The sequence below is a fragment of the Triplophysa dalaica genome, chromosome 11, assembly GCF_015846415.1.
Source record: "Triplophysa dalaica isolate WHDGS20190420 chromosome 11, ASM1584641v1, whole genome shotgun sequence".
Classification (NCBI taxonomy): domain Eukaryota; kingdom Metazoa; phylum Chordata; class Actinopteri; order Cypriniformes; family Nemacheilidae; genus Triplophysa; species Triplophysa dalaica.
This window is the reverse complement of record NC_079552.1, coordinates 15,412,699-15,431,407: the sequence shown is the minus strand read 5'-3', so window position 1 is coordinate 15,431,407 and position 18,709 is coordinate 15,412,699. Positions and strand designations below refer to the sequence as shown.

The following is an 18,709-nucleotide window of genomic DNA, read 5'->3' as shown; positions in this document are numbered from 1 at the left end:
AACCAGGGACTTTGGGGCTAGTTGTCACACATTTTACTACAGTGAATATTCTTATGTGTATTTTTTAAAGTTGTCCATTTCTGTATAGGCACATAATGTAGTACAAACATATTGGCTAATAAACATTTACACTGAAAATATTGCAGTTCCAAAATGTTGCAGTTCACTAAAGATGTTGATGTTTTGTGACATGTCCCAATAGTGGTAAGTGTATGAGGTCAGTTGTCAGAATGGCTTGTTATAGACCGTTTCATCGGACACACGCACCTGGCCCAAAATTACTTCTGGCCTGTGTTTGGTTATAGTATAACAGTTTAATTTATATTAATATGAATATTTTATTTTATATTAATCCTATTAAATTAAATTAAATTAAAACTACTCAATAGTTATTCATTCCCCATAACGTTTGACAATGTTGTTGCCTTCTGACACCGTCATAAGGCTTTTAGCTATATTTAAACAGTAAAACAAATAATTACATGAACAGCACAAATGTAAATGCCAACTTGCAAAATAATTTATATACACAGATCATTGTTTGGCAAAACGGAAATCAAATAAATACAAATTAATAATTAGTAGAAATTTTAACCTAGAATATGCATGTAACAACCTATGAGTTAGAGACTGCTCTTACCTAGTTATTAGTTTTTACTTGTTTTCCCAAGAGCTGCTACACTTGTAAAATTACATGTTTTCCAGTTTTAGATTTTTGAACGTATTTTGAAATTACCTGAAAAATTTAAAATTGAAGTTAAAAATACTACAAAATTTCATAAATATATATATTTTTTACATTATTTGTGGAAAATCTCCATAGAAAATTACGTTTAAAATTATGTTTTATGTTATGTTATGATGTACAAAGGGAGGAAGCTATTGGTATTTCATTTGGAAGAAAGAATTCACAAAAAGCTGTTTGAAAACGAACCCCGGAAAAAAAGTATATGTGGTTAAACTCAAAACCCTGTCCTTGCTTAAATATACTGTAGCCCCTCTGACAACTTCCCCATGTATCATCTAGTGCAGGTGTGTTTATATATAAATAAGCCCCTTGATGTTGTTATGTATTGTCTTAAAAGGTGTGAACATTTCATTTTGTGCAACATTTACGAGAAAGGCATTGTTAGGTATAGGCTCGTCCTCAAGACTACAGGAGCAATTTGAGACTAGCCCCCACAGGAAATAATTCTGAAATGATGTTGTTGCAGAGGCGGCTGCTGCTTTTGTTGTCAGGTGTTAAATAACACTTTGGACCAAGGACAGCCAAATGACAGAGTCCTCCATGGGAGATTCTAAAAAGAGGAAAAATATAGTGCAGAGAGGCAGGAAGGACTCCTCAAAGAGGTGACCATCATCAGCGCTGAGATGTTTGGCAGCACGCTCCTGCCATGGTGTAATTGGAGAGAAAACATATATGGGTGCAAATTACCCCCTGTCAGTGACATTAAAAGGAGCACCACGGATGTCTGAGCAAAAGGGAGCAAGAGAGAACCAGTGAGCGGGCGGCAGAAAAGTGGAAGCTAAGTAAAAAAAGATCAAATGGAAACATGGCGGGTACAAAGAGCGAGAGAGCGCATGAAAATATTCCGGATAATTATTAGCCGGTCGGTCGGACGTTGGTGCGACGTTTGCGAAATTTTGAAAAAAGGAGTTAGCAAAACAGATGTTTTGTTGTGTGAGGCACTGTGATTGATTTGTCACATTTTTGAATGCATTTATATTTAAAATGGACAAAAAGGAAACATTAAAGAGGACGGCTAAGGCGAATGTGTGATGTGTGTATTTAAGTGACGAACACGCATGCTGCCAGAGATGATCAAAGCGTTCCCTATCATTAGAAGCAGATAGCCTCTGCCTTCAGCTTTCAGCTCAGCCCGGTGACCAAGAGCTGTCAGAGAACAAGCAGGATGTATGAACAGGATGTAGTTGGTCTGCACTTTTTGTGGAAATTCTATGCTGAAAATCTAAGAAATGGTTTCAAATACAGTAAAATGTGATATACAGTATAGACGATTTCAAAGCAACAACATAAACCAACATAACTGCGCATGTGTACTTTTGTGGTCCAAACTTAACTACCAGTACACGTTGGCAAAGAATAGAGTCCCTGTAGATTATTACTGATATCAAGCAAAAGCAATAACAAGTGAATAACATTAACTAGCCAGTTAAAACTGTCTAGCCAGTATTGTTTTGGGTTAACAGTTGAAGAACTTGAAAGTTACACGGCCCATTCAACAAATTGTTTATTTAATGAAATTATATTTATCAAAAAAATTCATCATATTGTTTATTTAATACAATTGTGATATTATTAGAAATGAACATTAATACAAATTAAATTAAATAGAAGTTATATTATTCGCCACTGGCCGGACCGATCAGCTGGGTGCATGCATCTGATGAAACTATCATTTTAAGTTTACGTTTTTTTCTACACTGTACAATTCAAATTGTTGCATATAATTTTAAATTTCAACATACATGAGGCAGGCGTTTAATTCATAAAAATAGATGTAAAATGACATTAATTTAAGCAAAATTTTCGCAATGCCCCTATTTTACACATTGTCATTATCAGATGAATAAAATAGTATTTTTCCATATATTTCAACATTGAGGATTACCTAAAAATAGTATAAAAATCTTATCTTGTTCTCTTGAACCTAATCTTGTGTCTTGTCTCATCTCGTGGGATAAGTGTCTCGTCATACCCCATAGTGTCTATACATCCAGCAAACAAATGCTGAGTGCCGCTCCATTTTGAATCTCTGTGCGATTCCAAACCCCTCCCCTCTCTGCCGGAAAAAGCTTGAAGAATCGAAAACACATATAAATTGTAGGTATGTTTATTATAAAATAATTGAACTAAAACTGGGGGGCACGGTGGCTTAGTGGTTAGCACGTTCGCCTCACACCTCCAGTGCTGGGGGTTCGATTCCCGCTTCCGACTTGTGTGTGTGGAGTTTGCATGTTCTCCCCGTGCCTCAGGGGTTTCCTCCGGGTACTCCGGTTTCCTCCCCTGGTCCAAAGACATGCATGGTAGGTTGATTGGCATCTCTGGAAAAATTGTCCGTAGGGTGTGAGTGCGCGAGTGAATGAGTGAGTGTGTGTGCCCTGCGATGGGTTGGCACTCCATCCAGGGTGTATCCTGCCTTGATGCCCGATGACTCCTGAGATAGGCACAGGCTCCCCGTGACCCGAGGTAGTTCGGATAAGCGGTAGAAAATGGATGGATGGATGGAACTAAAACTGAAAAAATGTAGGGAAAAACACTGAACTGTAAACAATTAACCACCATTCTGTGAATAATATACAATCTTGTAATCCATGAAAAAGTAACTGTAGTCAGATTACGAGTATTTGAAAATGGAGTTTACTCTCATTACAAGAATTTGATTTTTGGAATCTTATTACGCAATCCAGATTACATGTAATCCGTTACTACCCAGCTCTGGCAATGAATGTTTATAACATTTTAAATGACTTTTCAGTTATGTGTGCTTGCTTGCTAAAGTGCTTGCTTTATGTGGTAAAGAATAAAACCGCAGTAACAAATTCATTAGTCAAATGTACACTATAAAACGAAGAAATGTACCTAGTTCTTATAGTTTCATAAAACAAAACAGCTTCACTTTTCTTGTTGTGTAAATGTATCGTAATTTAAGAAGTTTTAAATAGTTTTACTAAAAAACAATACAACAATGCTTTGGAAGTATGGCATCTTTTGCAGTGTTGATGTGCGAATGCCAATAATGAGACCAGTCTCTTCATGATCATTTTGATGGTATTACAATTGTTATCATTTTAAGGATCAAATATCGACTATATATTTGATATATTTATTAGAATGTATCATTTTAATGCAAAAAAACCCCAACTAAATATTCTTCTTAGGAGACTTGTCTTTACTAAACAATTCCTGTTTCCTGTTATGTTTTGGGTGAAAGAATACACAGCTCCTTCCAGGCCCTTCCCATGATCTGAGTCTGGCACTGAGTGTCCCAACGAGGGCCCCCCGCCGTGGCATTGACTGCAGGCTCAGTCTTTCTTTGTTTGCCCGCAAAATCGCTCTCAAAAAGCAAGTCAACGTTTGGCATGGCCCTCGGAAGAAAGCTCCCAAGTATTTGCCGCAGTGAGACAAGCTTCTTTTATGGCCTCGCACCTCTCAGCGGAGCGTTACTGAAGAATGCTCTCTTCTCGCAGCGCAGAGAAGCTGAGCGTGTCAAAATGTTAATGAGGAGCTCGCAAAGCAGCGAGGGGTTAAATAAAGTCTTCATAAGCTGTCGCTTAACATTTATTTATTTATTTACACGCAATGTTTTGCCACTTTCCTCAATTATATCCCCGGACAGAGCTTGTCTTGTTTTTTCGGCAGCTGTGCGGGCGGCCATTGTCTGGGCTCAGATTGCTGCTTTAGCTCGCCAGCCACCCTCATTAATCATCCCTTCAGACTATTTATAAAGCGGGAGCCGCCGCCGCGCCGTTGGCTTTTGTCATCGCGGCACCCCGTTTGGTGCCAAGAGGAGGCCTAATTATTAACTGTTAAAATGACAGTCGGCTCTGTTCCGTCAGGCGCGCAGACTGACAGGTAGACGAGAAGAAGGCCACGAAACGGCAGCGAGCAACCTGACCCATTTTTCCCCGCCGAACATCCTCACAAACAGCTTTCTCTTCTTGTGCATCTCAGCTGTCTGCGCAAACAGACGCCGTCGTGCTCTGAGGTAGATGATAGATGCCATTATGTTTCATTTGAGGCTGATGATAGCAGGAATTGTTGGGCTTGTTTATTGTTTGACAGGTGAAAGTAAAAGCGAGCTTAGAGTTTAGAAATGTAAATGGACTACGCCTCCAAATAGATGCATGGCTGCAATTAGCACTCTATTCGTGTGACAGTCGCAATCTCGCTCCATTGTATAGGCCGTGTCGCATTGGAGCGAGAACGGTGTCGTCCTCTATCGGGCTGCCGATAGTGTCACAATAAACTCACAACATCATTTAGACAGCACAATGAGCATCAATCAAACCACAATGACTTGATCAAAAATCCGCGTGGCAGGTAAACGGCGGAATTATCGCGACGTCCCGACGGTGTACGAACCGGCGTGGACCGCCGAGCGTAGGATCGCTGAGGAGCACGAGCAGGATCTCTCCTCCACCGCTTGACAGTTTTTCTTATTTGTCTTTTGACACCGTGGCAGACAGCTATCAGGAAGAAAGTGAACTCACTGCAAGCTGGTAAAAAACGAACTAAATAAATAAAAAAGTCGTTTTTTTCCCCCTCTCCTCTTCTCTCTCAAGCTTGAGATCCCCAAATAATGAAAGGGATCAAGTTGCTGTCACTGTCACAGAACAAACATAAACTTTTCTGGCACCTAATAAATAGGCATCGTGGCATTGTTTTCAGAGTCAGACAGGTGTGTCTGGTACACTGCTGATGCCTTCTATTATTCTGCTGGGGAAGCGTGTTTGCTTTCTTGTCATATATTGTCACACATCTCTCTCCTGAGAGGAAGGAGGCTTGAAAGATGGCCAACAGTAATTATACACATGCCTCCTGAAGCTAGCTTGTGTTTTGTTTCGTCCCTGTTAGCAGGCGAACTGTTAACTCACAGCCATATTTCACACGCCGTTGAGTGGAATGGACATATGTTGATCTGATGTTTTGTTTGTTTTTGGCATCTTTACTATTTTTGTAGCCGTTTAATTAGAGGTTGACGGTTAGCTCATTAGCTTTCTTTTTTGTCTCTGAGTCGAGGTCAAAGCCGTCGGCTACTCGTCGCCACGGTGCTGTTAAAAGCCCTGATGTCTATGCGGGTGATGACATTATTTGCACCTGAATGGCAGGTACATCAACATCTCCTTGTCAGTATCTGAAAATGATGACAGTCGAAGCCTTTGTTCTTCTCACAGCCCACTTGGGGCTTTGACAGCCTGTTGATGGATATTATCATTCTTAATGTCAGTAAATAGTGCCATGCCAGATAGGGGATGTGTTTCCCTTCAGCTCCTCTGCGTTCATTTATCTTGCTGCGGTTCTGGCACATTCCGGAATGAGGGCCGGATGTGGGCGACGACTTCAGGGAATATTTATTCTGCTTTTTTGTTCTGTCTCTAGTAAGACACGATGACTGACGAGCAGAAAAGCCATTCTGTAATATATTTGAGCCACGTCTGATAGACGCTATTGTTGTGGTTGTTATTCAAGCTATATAAAGATTGTAAAGGAATAAAAACACAGAGAATTATATTTTTCTTAGGCAGAGCTCCGGCGGTCTAGTTTGGTACAGTGTTTTGGCAGTCGTTCGCCAGAAGATGTACAATCTCAGACATTTATATTAATTTAAGACATTGTTTTTATGGAATATCATAAATTGTTATTTTTTTACCAAACTGCGCCTTTTTCATGTGTTCATTTACCTTTTGGTAAATATATGCAAAATATATATTTATTACTTTTAAAATAGCTATTTATTCGATTTTATTTAATACCTTTGGGTTTAGTAGACCCGCAAATACAATGTAAGCTGAGTAACACAAAATGTCATACAAGGAATATGATCGCTTGGCTGAAATTAAAAAAAATATCTTGTTTGAAACGATTTTTGGAAAAATATTGTGCCAACAGATTTGTTGATTCTATGACAAAACTGATTTTAATGGTTTACTTGTAACAGAAAAAATATGGAAAATGAAGCCAATGAGAGCGCAGCATGGAAGGGACCTCCATCAATACTGTATAAAAATCAACCTATGGTAAGATGTCAAGACGTTGGCCAGTGAAATGCCAAAAGAACATTTTTATAAAATCAGGGCAGGTGTTAATGCATTTCATTCCATATAAGTGGGTTTTGCTGTTATCAAAAATGTTGATGGGTTTTGTGTGTTTCTGCAGTCTGCGAAGACAACAAGCGCTGCAGTGTTATCACATGACTTCAGTGATCTTACAGTTTTCTGATCAGTTCTTGTTTATGTGTGACAAAGGTTTCATGAACGTGTGAGATGGTGGTCTATTGGGTTAAACCACTGAACTTGTAAATCAAAAGGTTGCTGGTTCGATCCCAGCAGCCACCACCAGTGTGTCCTTGAGCAAGACACTTTACTCCATGTTGCTCCAGGGGGATTGTCCCTGTAAGAAGTGCACTGTAAGTCGCTTTGGATAAAAGCGTCTGCCAAATGACTAAATGTAAATGTAAATGTAATGAACTGGTGTCTGTATGTGAAAGTTGGTCAGTGAGTCATAGGACTTAACAGTATAACTACCAAAATCCGTCTGTCATGCAAAACGAGTCTTCTCCCTCCATCACTCCTACTCGCCGTGTCTCGTCCTCCTAAACATTAAGTTGACAGAGCAGCTCATTTCCTGTGCGGGGATGATAGATACGTCATATCTGTGAGAAGCGTGTTTGTCTTCCGCAGGTGCTCGGCCGTCCCTTTTTCTCCGAGCAGACGGCACACATGGCGGTTTTCGACACCCTTCTGCGATAGTGAAGGCATTATCAAAGGCAGATCTTTCACATGCAATTATGGCAGAAAATAAAGGTGAGGAGGTGTGCGCTCGAGAGGGAAACAGAGGATCAAAAGCCTCTCGTGAGCTCTGATTAGTGTAAGAGGCCACGGCTCATCCCTGGGAATTCCACAGGTCTAACCTGAAGATAATGAAGGTGTGGAGTGATGGAGTCTACTGATGAATGCAGCTCATCTGACTCATCTGCCACAGGAACAGACAGCCGGTTTAGGGTGGAGACAGGAAGAGAAGGGCCCATTATACTGGCCCTTTTGATTTCTGAAGCAATAATCATGGAGTTGCAGACTAATGACTGTGGAAATATATTTTCATACTCATTCTCAGTTAACCCTTTTGGGTGATCAGAGAATGTATATTCATTTTTGTGTCAGCGCAACAGAGATTGACAAAAAACGTAACTTTTAAAGCAACACTTTGCAGTTTTTTCGACCTTCAAATAATCTCTCTAAAATTATTTCAGTGGTAGAACAACTCTTAACCGGACAAATTCTACTTACGATGCTACCTGGGCAGCCTCATAGCGGCTACAACAACACTCTGTAAGCTCTGTGTTCGGGGCGGTACCCCGCCCATCCCCTGCCTGCAGAAGAGTGCAAAATAGCTTCTAAACGATGTTTCTGCCATTCGCCGGTTTAGTCAACAAGTTGATGTGTATTGCACTGCCCACTGGGAGGCTTATATACTGACATTATTTACGACACTGGCAACAGTGACAATTGCGCTTTTCAAGCACATGGGGAAGCCGTGAGCAAAAGTTCAATAGTGTGGCTTTAAAACTCAGAGGTTTAAAATAATGTAAAATAATCTCAATTTCTCAGAGGCTATTGAAGGGCAGCGTCTATTAAAGCAGTTATTTTCCTCTCCCGGTGGTGTCCTGAGGCTATTTTGACTGACAGCTGTCATTCCCCACCTGGCTGTCCTAAATATAAACCCCTGCTCGCAGTCAAGACATGTGCGTGAGTGATGGCTCAGCCGGCCGCATCCTTTATGAAGCAGGTGCTGAGCTTATCTTGTGCTCAAGGACATCAGGAAACAATGTGAAGAATGAAGCTAACACTCCATCTGGATGAGAACCCTCATGTCTACTTGTTTGTGTCTTCTGTAGATCAAATACAGACAGCGTCCTTCTCTGGCATTTTCAGAGTAGCACTACAAGATGTTCAGCATGTGGAGAGGCAGCGTGGAGTGTGTTCTCGACGAGAAGTGTGAAGACATTCAGGATTGTTGTCCTCTCATCGTGATTGTCAGACGAGAACAAGCTGTCTGATGTGATGGCTCTCGGTCGACCCATAAAAAACGCTATTTACACCTCGTGCTTTCTACATAGCCAAGGTGAAAAAAACACGATTGCAGTTTTAGGGAGTTTGCTGACAGGAAAGTACGGAAGTGATACTAATTTGATACTAGCAATTGTGAATTGAACTACGTGTCATTCTTGTCAGGCTTCTTGAGAAAATTGACCATTTTTCCTTAGTTGTCAGAACAATTCGCAGTTGTCAACAAAAACAATTTTGCTTTTTAGGGAAGGAAGCGCACTTTAAAAGTAAAATGGTTGCACTGGGTATCGCAGGGTGGCGGAAATGGAGGTTAGAAGTGTTGGTGGGGACGAGCATCAACCGGCTATTGAGAATGTCAGAAAATGTGTATAATTGCAAATGATTCTGCTACTTAGAAAGGCGATTTCCTTTTTTTTGTCATCACAGCGGTGGATGTGTAATTGTGTTGTTAAATCCTTAAGTTGCCCTTTTATCTGGGTGAGAAGTAGGATTTGCAAGCCAGACCTCCCAGATTTCCCCAGGCTGCCTGATCTTCACGTGTGCGGGACAGATTTCAGCCTGCCTAAATCTGACTGGGCTCAAGAAGATTTTTCTTGTCTGATAGACGATTAAAGGGGTCGTATGACGCGAATACGTGTTTTTTGTGTCTTTGGTGTGTTGTATTAGACACGTAAAATTGCTAATATTAAAGTGTCAGAACAAATGATGCATTCTATGTAAAAGCGAATGCTCACCCAGACCTGTTTAAAACGTCTCGTGTAACCACACCCCCACAAATCTACGTCAGTTCGTGGGATGATTTGACTTAGACCGCCCAAATGTATACAGGTGGCCGTACCTGTCAGTACAATTGCTTGGGAGCCTGATGTTCCAAATATGGTAAGAGGCGTTACATTTCTGTCACACGCTTGCAGTATTCCACCAATCACTATGCACTGGTTAACTGGCCAATCATAGCACATCTCGCTTTTCAAAATTCCTTGCGTTTCAGAGAGGCGGGGCAAAGAGGAGATACAAACATGCACGGTATGTGGAAAATACAGCGTTTTTGAACCTTTAATCGTTTAAACACATTGCATTACATCTAAAACAAACGATAATAATCGTTTTGGTCGTGTCATATGACCCCTTTAATATAAGTCGCATGTTCCATAGAGCAGAAATATTAATAATCCTGCTCAGTTGTTCTATTTTCTGGAAAATGACTGCGTACAAAAACCCAACTTTAACGCTTGAGATTTTTTTCTTGAGCCATAAACTAACTAGGTTGTGAAATGTGTCCATTTATGCCACTTGAATTGTAAAACAAAACAGCAAAAACAATGCATTTCAAAATGTTCCTTGCAAGTGGACCCAACCCTAAACTCATCTCATTGGTTTGGCAACATCGTTTACAATGTTTTCGACTCTTTCATACTGACAGTGAATGCATTTATTTTGCAAGATGTAAACAACACTGGTCAAGAAGCACTTCCTGTTTTAGTGTTTTTTATCTCACACATATAATAAGCCTAAAAAACGTAAGTTTAACATTAAGATTCAGTTCTGAATATTCTGTAAATTGTATTTTGTAGTTCAAGTGTCAAAAAATCATTTGTAGTTTCTGAAAACTAAATCAGGAAGTGCTTATGGGCCAGTGTTGTTTATTAGGTCATGTGATCTTCACTGTCTGTACTCCAATTGGTACCTAACTCATTGCCTCATGTCTGCGCATTAGCAAAAGTTTAATGCAAGTAAAATAGAAAACTTTACTTTGTTGTATAGCCGGCAGTCTTAATCACTCAAACATCTCAAATAAGCGATCCCACCCTGAAAATTAATAACTTGGTCTCTTTGTCATTCCAAATCAGTGTCAGCGTGAACGCCCCTTTACTTATGGCTGTCACTGCACATCATGCTAACATACAGAGCACTTATTTTAACAGCAAACAATTACACACTTCACGTCTAAAAGCCCAGTTACATATATATTCTTATTCAGGCGATTTGTTTAGTCAGTGTCATTATTAGCTTAAAAGATGGCCTCAATGTATGATCTGGTTTGACCGAATAAACAACGCTAGTGTCCTCCAGCTGGAAGGAGAATATTTCCTGCCACAGGCCGGCTAAAAGATAAACACTCAACAGTCTCACAAACACACACACACTCAAAACAGCAAATTCCTCTCACACGTTTCCTTAGAACATACATCACTTGTTTTGTCCCCGGAGAGACCGGCCAGGAGAGTGATATAGAGATGTGGATGAGGAGGAGGCTAGTGCTCGGGGGGAGTTTCATTGCCCTGCTGCTCTGTGTTTGAAGTGAGCCACAGGCCCTGTGAGCCGCCATGATCCCTGCATGGGGAAGCACACCGGTCTCCACAGGCTCCAGGCCACTACCAGCATCAGCAGCTGCACAACAAAAAGACGTGAAAAAAGAGAGGCCGTAATCTTAGATGTTCTTTTCTGATGGCTAGCACTTTGACATCTGACATCGTCAAAGACAATAGACACCCCGGTAACTGTAACACTAGCTGATGGAACATGAGGAGGATTATCTGGTTTTATTATGAGTCTTGAGTTGTTGTTTTTCTTCTCCTGTTCTCCTCACATTTCAGGTGCTTTTTCATTCCACACGGAATGATCGCGATGTCGAATCACCCAAAAGGGGCTGGGTGGATTTATGGGTACTTTCGGCACAAAATGATCTCTTTCGAAACAGTTATTTATAACTTTTACAAATCCAACAGTGGATAGGCATGAAACTTAACTTGTATAGTTTTTAACGTTATTGCATGAAATTGAGAATGGCTTACGCATTTGTAATTTATAGCTACAGTAGTTTATTATTTAACTTTTTGTTTGTTGAATGGTCTGGCTAATAATATAACTTTTTATACTTTATCTGATTTATATTAATATTAATTTAAAGCAGTATTTTATTATATAATAATTGTTTTTGTTGAATTTCTTTTTATATTAATTTGATTAAAGAAACAATTGGGTTGTGTAACTTTGTCGCATTTAAAGGGCCGCAATCCCAGAAAAATAACTTTTAAATGTTTATCTACCAGAATTTGAGTCGCTTTTTAATTTGTTTGTATGAACAAGGCATTAAAGTGATTTGTATTGCAGTTAGTGTATGGTTTTGGCTGGATAGGGCACTTCAGACGTAATTGCGCTTTCCACCATATTGCTTGTCTTGATGTCATCCAAAGCACATCTGTAAGCGCTCTACCTCATATTTTGCATACGGGGAGGGGCGCAGAAGCTCATTTGCATTTAAAGACACACACAAAAATGGAGTGTTTGCCATTGCAGCCACAAATTGCCATGTTCAACATATTCTAATGAAAGATATGTGGTGTATTTTGAGCTGAAACTTTAAAGAGACATTCTGTCGATACCACTGATTATTTTAACATTGCAGAAAACACCTGGATTTGCGGCCCTTTAAGCTTTGCCAATTAGCGGTTCTTCGACGGGTAACCAAAAATAATACTGACTTGACATATTTTTAACTTGCTTGCTGATATGATTTATTTATTTTTGTCATTTTCAGTAAAAAATAATCTGCTGGAAATTGTTTGCGGAAATTAAGTGCAGAAAAGGCCTTAATAACGTTTATTTTGTTGCTTTGAAACCGTCTATAATTTGATTATAATTGTATAAAATATCTTATTGTTTTATTATTTTATCTTTTTAGATGATCTTTAAAAAAAAAAAAAAACTTCAAACGTCAAACTACACATTCCTCGACAATAGTATTCCCCCAACAGCATGAGCAAAGAAAATAACAAAATATACGAGGTTGATTTGGGAATTTATTTCTAAATAACAAAAATAAAATTGCAACTTGGAGGTCGTCATAATGTCCTAATTTAAGGAAACAACCAAAGAAAAGTGGTCAGATGTCCCCTATTTTGTCTCGCTGTGTCTTCTTTTCTTCATGTAGAAAACATTAAACACTTTGCAGCTTTGTTACGCTTCACTGATGAAGAGGGTGGAGACAAATGACAACCAGGTGCTGTCCATCATAGTTAAGTCATGTTGTTTTACTGAGCTTTCTGTGGACTCCTCAAAGTTTGACAGCTGTAATCTGTTGCTTATTCCACGGCATAGCGTGACCCCACATCGTTTGAGGAGAGAGAGAGTTCACAGTGTGTCAGTGTGAGGTCTGGACCAGGGAAATGTTTGGGACCAGATAAGCTTGTGCTTGACAAGAGACTGCAGATGCTTTTGTATTACAAACTGTCATGTTGCAGGGGTCAGATAAAACCCAGTGATGGGACTCTGGACCTTCCTCCGGCACACGCAGCCTTACTCCGTAGATAAACGCTTGGCTGGAGATTTGCTTTGTTTTTGTATGGGGGTTGTTGAATGGGGATATCAGATCTGCATGTACCGTGTCATACCTCCAGAACAGTGTTGTCACAAGAAACTGCTGATTTAAAAATTCTGTCCATCTGTAATAATAGTTCAAAGTATTGAAGGGATAGTTCACCCAATTCAAAACGGCATATTACTCTTTCTTCTGTGGAACAACAAAAAAGTTATTTTGAGAAATTTCTCAGTGGTTATGTGTCCATACAACAGAAGTCAATGGGGCCCAATGTTGTTTGGCACCAACATATTTTTTTAAAGTCATACAGGTTTAGAATAACTTAACACTATTCCTTTAAAAACTATTGTTGATTCACAAAATGCTATTTCCAATAGAAGTATTCTGATGCATATAAAATACTGAAGTTATTCTGAATCAATGCATTGAACATTACATGACCTCCCAAATCTTTAATCTGAGGTCAGGCATTTGCGTTCCTCTACCCAGTTCATTTCCAAGATTGAGAACACACAGTAAAAGCCAGCTTGTAATGCTATAATTCATTATCTAAATGCAGTCACAGTCTAGACTCTGCACTGATAAAAATACAGAGCAATCCACCTCGACTGTCACACCCGCAACCAATTCATTAGCCCTCAGAGGTGAGCGGTGGGAGCCGACTCCACTCCTGTCTCAATTGGGTTTTCAATCTAAGCACTCGAGTCGTAACACGCTCTAACACGCTCCCATCAGGGGACTGCATACTAGCTTGGCGCTCGCGCTTCACTCATTTGCACCTTTACGTGCATTTAATTGTGAACACCGTAGGCACCGAGCGTTTACATGCAGGTTCGACCGTTGTTCTCAACCAAGTGCATCCCAGGCAATTTAGTTAACCTGCATTTGATTCATTTTTCCGACCCTTTCATGAATCACGTGAAGATGATTGACGGCCTTTGCTCGTTTCTCAATTTGAAAGGGATGAATGAATAATTGGATGTATCCATTCGTCACTGACTCCTGTATTACCTCCAGAAGATTAATTGCGGTGGTTTCGATGTTCTATGGTCTAGTAAGATCACAGTCCAGCAACTGCTTAGTGATGCATCTCTCTGGCAAATGTCACGGCCCGCGGTTCCACTGTCATGCTATTAAGGGGACGTCATTATGCACGTGACCCGACTCGTCTTGAACACAACTGAATAATTCCTGTCGAGAATTGACACAAATTGTTCAGGATCATTTTTTCTGCCGCAGCAGCAGTGAACCAATCATTTCTCCATGCTTCAGGTATCCCAGACAAACGAGTAGTCTTCTGAGCGTCTGCTACGTCGAGCCTGGTGAATAACGCATGAGCTTGGTGCATTTGAGTGCACTTGGCACAGACAGAGCTGCTTGCATGCTGACCACACCTGCTCAGGAGTGACGCCATAGACAGGGTGCGTTCTAATCTGACCTTCGGTGTGATCATGACTTGCAATGTTCATCCAGCTCTGCTTGACGTTCCAGTGAGTACTGAGTGGCAGAACAGGCCTCTGTCTGTCTTGACACTTGCCTAGAGCTTCTGCAACAAATGAGACGCAGTGATGTACTGACAGCTCTGCTGATGAAGTCATGGCTGAAGTTTGTCCACTTTGATAGAAGTATCTTTTTTGGCAAAATAACTCGCGTCGTTCTGCTTGATCTTGTGCAGTGACAGTGAGAATGTCAATACGTAAAAGAGGCTCACAAGAATTTTACCAGGGCTAAGGTTAGACGAGAACAAGTTTAAAGAGAAAGATAAATAGAAACATTAATTAGTTGCAGTTAATGGAACAAAGATAATAATTATAAACATGCTTAATATTATTATTAATGTTAAAAATGTGGTCAAATCAAGCAATAATAATTATTTAATAATAATATTATTATTATTATTATTATTAGTAGTAGTAGTATGTCACACTTTGTCAAATTAAGCAATAATAATAACAATTATTATTACACATTATTTTAATTAGTAGTATTACACAAAATGTGTTGTCCCAAGCTGAACATATCTCTCTGTTATTTCTGAGATATTTCTTTTGTTACTTTTAACACAACATCTGTTGTCCCTTTCATTTATTTCACAAAATCAACAAAAAATGTGTTAAAATAACATGGAAGGTGTTAAATAGCATAACACAAACAATGTGTTAAGACTTAACACATGCTTTAGATTGCGTTGTTTGCTCGGTCCCGTCTCATTGATGAAGTGTAATCAGGCAGGCCCTCAGCAGGGACATAGGTATCTCCTCTCATTACTCCTCGACTGTACTTCAGAGAGTCGTCATTTGCACAACTTAATGAATAGGTTAATAAAATGGAATAGTTTAATTATGTTTTACTCCCTCGATTGTTAATGGCCCCGGAGTAGCTCAATTGAATTATACGATTTCTGTTATTAATTATCTGTGAGTCAACTTGTTTAAATGATATTTTACAGTGCCTTGATAAAATTACAGCTAGAGGCGAAGTGCTGATAGACACACAAAGGCCACGGACAAATTATCATACAACTATTAGCTTGTTTCCAAAGGGTTTATGTTAATCTTCCAGCGCTTAAGTACCCCACAATTAACATCAGGAGGAGCTGCCTTCCAGCAAGCCTTGCAAATTGAAGTGCTCAGATAAAAAGAAGTTATTCAGATGTAAACCAGAGGAACGTCGGCCTATCACGCTGAAGTGTACAGGAATGTTTTATGCGCGCGAGCGTGTGTGTGATCAGGGATGTATAACGATATCATTATCTCTCATGGGCTATGACACAAGATGTCTCTTTCAGCTCGCTGCGCTTTTGTATTGCACTAAAGCGGGACACTAACAGGCAGATGAATGGTTCTCATCGTCAGCGCCATCTGATGAACGAATGCGTTTACATATCAGCCTCGGTGGCTTGATATGCAAATCAGACACTTTGAGAGGGCTATGGGGAGATATGGCTCTTTGTTAAGGCCTCATAGTCTTGTGTTCCTTTTATGCTAATCGCTGTTGTACCCAGGGCGAGAGAGCAGGTGCCCATCTTGTAAATCAGCCATAGTTTCTGTTTGCTTAAACCAATATTGGAGGGCGCAACCCTATAGAAGCCTTTTTTAACTTATTTAGTTTTTTGATCTTGATATAATGATGATAACTATGATGATATTGAAGTTTTCATATTGTACATCTTTACTTCAGTTTTAAAGGACCTGTGTTCATATTATTTAGCAGCATCTAGTGGTGAGGTTGAGAACTACAACCAACGGCTCACTCCATCCCTCCCTTTTGAAGCACTATGGTGGCTGACACAGGACTAAGATGTCATCACGTTTTCAGTTCTTTGCCAAAGGAGATTACGTATTCACAAAACACGCTCTGTAGAGTATTTTGTCCGTTTAGGGCTACCGTAGAAACAACATGGTGAATTCCACGTAAGGTGACCTGCGGTGTATGTAGATAGAAATAGCTCATTCCAAGGTAACAAAAACATAACGCTTCATTATGTAAAGAAGACATAGTTATGTATATTATATTGCGTTTCTGTCAATAGATCCACCAAAAAATGACCCACTGGACCTTTATGAGTTGCGAAGAGCTGTCTTTTGTTGAAAAACATTTACATTTATGCATTTAGAAAATACTTAGATTAAAAGATTTACAACGCAAGGTATACATTTGATCAGTTTGTGGGATGCCTGGGGCTTGAACCTAATGACTTTGGCATTGCCACTGCCATACTTACCAAGTGAGCTACAGGACTCCTTAGAAAGTTATGTGTAATTACGAATACTATATTCTCACTGGCTTTCTAGGCTTTCCCATTGCACATAAACTGTAAAGGTAATTAAGTCTACAATACACTTTATTGCACTATATAAACTTTCTGTAAATCACACTGGAAAGAAAGTGTCAGCCAAGCAAACAAATGGTACGGGAACCTGGCAGCGCGATCGTGGAACAAATAACAATGCTTTCACTTGTAAAACACCACACATGTTTACATAAACCAAATGTTTGATAATTACAGATTGTCTTTAAAGTTGGCATAACTATACTGAATACTTAGACCCGGTCTCATGGGACTATCAGGGCTCTTTCTCACGAGCATATGAAGTAAACTCTGCCCACCCACGGTTTCAATCTTTTGCCCACAAAGTCATTGTGTTGGTGTCCAGATAGGAAAATAAAACAGTATTCTCTTCCCCATGTAAATACAGTATACGGTCTGGTCAGACCTTTAAACATGATAAACACTTTTGCCTTCACACCGAATTCCTTTGTGTCAGGTCCCATAACTTATTGGGCATGATTACAAAGCTACCGAAATAATAAATTAAGCTGATGGACAGAATTATTCCCAGTGCTTCCTGCACTCCCCAGTGACGCATACAAGCCTAGTGCTCCCTGACAGCGGCCTGTGATTTAACACAAGCGAAGAGGCCAAAATCAAAACAAAAAACATTCACAGGAAAGGTCCGAGACCAGGCCTCCGCCTAGGTTATGAAACCCTCTCTTATTCGCCGCAAACTCTCCACTATCAAAAACTCTGTGCGGAGCATTTGAGAAGAAAGAGACGTGTGTTATTTATACGTTGGCAGCAAAGTTTATCATTTTCAGTCAAGAGGAGGGAATTGTTTGACACAATAGTCAGACGAAGAGAAGAAAAAAGGGATGGCTAATTTTGAGCAGAGCCTTGTCTTGTGCGCTGAAACAGATGCGTCTGCTCTTGACGTGGGCATGTCACGGGCAGAGATAAACAGAGTAAAGCGAAGAGAGTGCGGTACTGGCACGACACTGGATAATTTATCTCACTGAGAGACAGATTAAAGGCAGAGCCCAGTAAAACAAAGTTGGGCTGCCTTAATCAGGGGACAGACTGCAGGCATTATAAATAATAAATCAGGCCTGGATATTGAGAGGCCTGTGTGATATTAGAGAGTGTGTGGCCTTTTAAAGCTACAAAAACAAGCCATTCAAAGCTTTGCTTCAGCCAGTGATAAAACTGTAGGCCTGTTCCAAATCCTAGTGAGCTACCAACATAGGCAGCTGGTAACGTCCATATTCAACCTTTACAGTAGACTCAACCAAAGTCCCTTTAAGGGAGGTCATCGCACATGGCGGTCATTCTCGCAAACGTCTCTGGGCAGTTATTTCAGTCATACGAGTAATTTCTATTGTACATGAATAGGGGAAGACTAATATCTTGGAAGTCGCTCGCTTAAGTAAGATCACAATAAAACTGGCATCAACTGTACCTTGAATTGAGTTTTTTAGCCTTGAATTGCACAAATAACTTTTACTGAAACTCCCCCTCTTGCTTCTGTGCGTCCTCTAAGCTGTTTATTTACATATTGTGTATAAGAGCATTTTCTTGGATATTTTTCTGTTGAACCCATCAATAAATATGCGTCAGTGTTGGGTAAAACTAGCTACTAAGTAAATAGTTACTGTAATTCAATTACTTTTCCCTTGAAAAAGTAAAGTAAGTTTTTTTACTTATAATATGTAATATGTGTGTGTGCAATAGTGGATTAGAAAAAATTTGAAGTCTAACTTTAAAATATGTGCTTTAATGTGTAATTCTCTCATTTGTAA

The 18,709-nt window shown here is 39.8% G+C and overlaps 1 protein-coding gene and 1 long non-coding RNA gene across 2 annotated transcripts in view; one reads left to right on the top strand and one right to left on the bottom strand.

Moving 5' to 3' along the window:
- The window catches only part of lrmda (leucine rich melanocyte differentiation associated), a 243,806-nt gene that overhangs the window by 186,374 nt on the left and 38,723 nt on the right, over nt 1-18,709 (top strand). The window lies entirely within an intron of this gene.
- Nucleotides 2,737-18,709, bottom strand: part of LOC130432278 (uncharacterized) — a 41,270-nt gene continuing 25,297 nt past the window's right edge. The window contains exon 3 of the long non-coding RNA XR_008908449.1: nt 2,737-3,258. This is a non-coding gene — a long non-coding RNA (uncharacterized LOC130432278). The remainder of the gene's footprint in view (nt 3,259-18,709) is intronic.